Raw genomic sequence first — 4,730 nt, forward strand, 5'->3', positions numbered from 1 at the left:
GCCTATGAGAAGAGACAGATGAGATGAGAGGGCAGGGGAACAGGCTTCATGGAACCTGGAGGGAGGTTTCTAGTGATGTGCCACAGGGCTCTGCTTCCACCAGGCCCACGAACATCTTGATCACTGACTGATAAAGCTGCTTACCAACTTTAAAATTTACAGATTTAATTAAGTCCGTAGAAATCCCAAGTGTTTCATTGATAGGTCTGAGAAGACAGCAACAAAATCGGGACGATGGCTTAAAGCTAATAGCATGTCATTTATCTGGGATAATGTACTGTGTAGTCAGGATCAAGCAACCAACAGCACCGATGCAAATTAATTACGGTCTGTAGAGACGATATACTCAGTGTAAAGTCAATGGTGTGAGGTGACCACCAGAGGAAGTTTGTGGGTTTTTTCGGCTGCACCACACGGCTTGTGGGATCTTAGTTCCCCAACCGGGGATTGAACCTGGGCCCTGGCAGTGAGTGCGCAGAGTCCCAACTGCTAGACCACCAGGGAATTCCCAAGAAAGTCTCGTCTTTTAAGAGGAGTGTGGTAGACTAGAAAAATTCCCTCCGAAGATATCCACAGCCTTATCTATGGAACCTGTGAATGCCACCTTATACGGGGAGAAGGGGCTTTGCAGGTGTGAGGGAGTTATGGGTCTTGAGATGCGGAGATGAGCCCAAATTCTCCAGGTGGGCCCTAAATGCAATCAGATACATTCTTCTAAGAGGGAGGCAAAGGGAGAGTTGACTAAACACAAAAGGGACAGTGATGTGAAGACAGACAGAGGGATGTGAAAGTGCTGGCCTTGAAGACTGAAGCAATGCAGCCACAAACCAAGGACCGCCAGCAGCCACCAGGAGCTAGAAGAGGCAAAAGAGTCTCCCTTAGAGTCTCTGGACGGGGCACCATCCTGCCGACATCTTGATTTTGGCCCAGGGATACTGATTTTGGAATTCTGGCTCCCAGAACTGTGAGAGAATAAATTTCTGTAGTTTCAAGCCACCACGTTTGTGGTAGTTTGTTACAGGAGCCGCAGGGACAGAGAAGAGAGTTCCGTTCCATCTTTCCCTCGGCAGCACTGTTGGGTTCTGAGCACCGCACTTGGGAGACGTATCTACCAAAAGTGGCATTAAGAGTTGTTCTGAACGGTCCCAAGAGGGAAAGTTAAGACCAACAGTTGTAAACTACAAGGTGACAAAGTTCAGCTTAACATAAGGAGGCGCCCTCTGGGCAAAGAGGGAATCAACAGCCTCAAAAGGTAGTGACTCCCCCATGACTGAAGGCATTCAAGCAGGGACAGAGCAGCATTTGTTAGGAAGGTGAATATCATAAAGGGAGCTCCAGCTCCAGAGGCAAGGTGGATGGAGGCTAGATAAGGTCCCCTCGAACCCGGGGTGTGGGGTGGGGGTGGGGGTGGAGGAGTGATTTTACAGCCCTGCTCTGCTCTCACTGGAGTGGAGACAGACAGGAAGAAGACACAAACGGTTGTAAAAGTCTGAACATGCAATGATTAAACCCAGGCACGGATGTGGCTTTGGAGTGGAAAGGAAGGAATGCATTTTTTAAAAGGTTTTGGAGGCTTAAGTAATCAGTCTTTGGCAGCAGCTTGAATTTGGAGAGAGAAGAGTATTTATTAGGTGTCTACTAAGAGCACTGACCCGGGAGCTGTGGGCAAAATAAATATAGGATGGACGCTTATCCCCGGGAGAGAGAGAGAGGAGGGGAAATAATTAGGGAATCGGGTTCAGTAAGGAAGTTGCTGTGCTGTGCGTGGTGTAGAATGGAACGAATCAGAGAAGGCTAGAGCCATCCGAGTTTGGGGTTTGGTTTTTGAGGAAGTGGGCGTTGAAAGGGGGAGGAGGGGAGTGGGGCTGGGCTTGGAGCTGCAGTGCCAACAGTGACAAAGGTTGTGAAGATGCAAAACACCGTCGTTCAGTTGTTGTCATGTTCAATTTGAATGTGGTTGCAGTGCCTCCAGAGAGGATCTTGGTGGCCCCGAAGAGGGAAAGCACTTCTTAAACAAAACCTCCAAAGTGCAAAGCCTACAGCAAGCGCTTAATGGATTTGAATACATCAAAATTAAAGGATTTTAATCAGAGGAAGGACAAGGTCATCAGACAGATGACAGATTGGGAGAAGATACCTGCAATGTCAAAACCGACTAGGGACCAATATCTAGAATATGAAAGAACCCTGTGTATCCACAAAAGGTGTGGAAGTCCCCTCTCCTCAATGAACAAAGGATCAGAAGAGGCAAGTCACAGAAGAGGAAACCATTCCGAATAACCGGCATGTGAAGAGATGCTCAAACTCATTAGTAGTTAGAAAAATACAAATTACAGTGGGGTACCACTTAAACCCATTTGATTGGCCAAAATTGGGAAGCTGGATATTGCCAGGTGGTGGCCAGGATGGGGGAACACTGAAATTCCCGGGCTCTGCGGGAGGCTTGTAGAACAATGCAGCATTCCCGAGAGCAGCATTTAAGTCAAAGTCAATATACGGATCTGTAACCCAACACCACCACCCCACACGTGTACCCTAGGGACATTCTCCTCTATGTCCTAAGGGCCAAGCACGAAGATGCTTACTGCAGTTCTGTTTGTGGCTGAGGGGGGCGTCCATCTATGGGTGGGGGATGGGAACAAGTGGAGAAGACGCTCTCTGAAATACTCTGCCGGGGTCGGAAGGAACGGAGGAAATGAATAGAACTTTGAAAACAGTGTGTGTCGGGAAGTGAGAAACAAGGAGAGCGGCCAGATATTTGCGTGCATTTCATAGCGCGTGCATATGAAACAGCACAGGTTTGACAATCACATTAGGGTGGATGCCTGGAGGGGAACGGGAAAGGAAGTGGGAAATGAAAACCGAAAAAATAAACGCATGCGTGCATGCCTGGATGCATGAAGGAGTGAGATGGGGCTGTGCGGGAACCAGGGATGAAGTGCAGTATGACCTGAGGACCGTCATTACCCCAACCCTCCGCTGCTGAGAGCGAAATGAGAACTCTTAGGCATCATATCAATTACTAGTACAATTCTAGACCTGAATAGTGAACAGATGACTTCTGAGATGGGCTATAAAGTTGAAGTCATGGCACACACAAAATATTTTTTAATGTAGAGAGCGACCAAACTAGTAGATCAAGGAATGTCGTTTAGACGTGACATTGCATTTTTCCGCAAAACGTTGGCATGGTCTCTGTCAAAGGAGCAAAGAAAGGTGGCCAGGAAAAGAAGTAACGGGTATGTTGTTTGCAGTTAAGCACCTAATTCCAATAACGCTTGGTTAATAATTTAATTCTGCCTAGAGCTGTGATTCTTAAGAGTTTTCAGGTTTGTAGTTTTCGAGACTCTTATCAAAGTGTTGGCCCCTCTTCCCAGAAAAATACACACAGGCATTTACAAAAGTATGTGTTCAAATTGGGAGTGGGGTCAGTGTGAGCCCTTGAGCCATGGGTCTCAGGCTAAGAACCAAGTTCAAGGACCAAGTTTGTAACCAGTGACATTCACCATTGAGACTTGAATAGGAATCTCTAAGGGTGACATTTGTGTTAAAAAGGTCCCCAGGTTGTCTTGATATGTATCCATAGCTAAAGTGGTAGCTCAGCTCAAACCTGCCGACCGACAGACTCACCCCAGGACCTTTCGTAAAGAGATTTTCAGGCCTCATCACCAGAGGGTTCTTCTATATTAGGGCCTAGGAGTCTGTGTGTTTCTCCTTTTCCCCAAGTTGATACAAGGGTAGGACCTAAGCTGGGCCAATCACAGCCCTTCCTTGGGATGTTTCTAATTATAAGCAGTGTGGGAGACGCAATCTATAATCAACCTCAGAGACTTGCCTTTGCTGGGAACTCCTGGGGGCGCATGTATCCTTCACTTACTAGCTCTGTGATCTTGGGCAGCCCTACTTAACTTCTCTGCTTGGACGTTGTTAGTAGTAAATCTGAGAGAAAAGCAAAGTAACTCAGAGGGGAGAATTCAGCACACCAAATGTTTGTTACAGAGCCTTGGCACCAAGGAGGAACTGCTCCCAGACTCTCCCAGCAGACAGAGCTGGGGAAGGTAGGTATAGCTACAGATATAGACACAGATGTAGATGCATACATACACAGCTATATTTATCTCTATATCTATCTATTGAAAAATGGGTCCAGACAAATACCTCTAATTGCAGTCTAACTAGGGATTCTCCTTTTCTCCCTCAGTGACAGTGACAAACTTCCTCCTCATCGCCCTTAATATATTCACTTATTTGGCCAATCCCCCTGTGAGTGGCCCATCTCCTGCCTCCACCATCACCCCCTTCTCCCCCCGCTAGGGCTCTGACCCCCCAACTTTGCCAGCACGCTGCCCCTCCCCCTCGAGGATTTCCCTAATTGAGTTGTCTGCTCCTAAGCTAAGAGACCTTAAAACTATAAATAGCTGGAAAAACGTTCAACGTATTTTTACTTTACCTCCTATTTTAAAACCACAGTTCCTCCCACCTCTGTGCATAAGATGATGAGAAATCCACCACCTCTGCTCGCACGCCTACAGATCGGCACAGAACCTACACACAGCAGGTAAGCCCAGGGCAGGTAACCCTGCATCGCCAACGCCGACGGCCTCGGAGCCCCAGCTCATGTCCTGCTGCCTCCTGGACGTCCCCGCACGGAAGCTTCATCAGCACCCGGACAGAACACGGCCAAGCAGACCTTCAGTGCCCGACCTGTCCTTCCACGACCTCCTCGGCTC

Source organism: Delphinus delphis, chromosome 18 (genome assembly GCF_949987515.2).
Source record: "Delphinus delphis chromosome 18, mDelDel1.2, whole genome shotgun sequence".
Classification (NCBI taxonomy): Eukaryota; Metazoa; Chordata; class Mammalia; order Artiodactyla; family Delphinidae; genus Delphinus; species Delphinus delphis.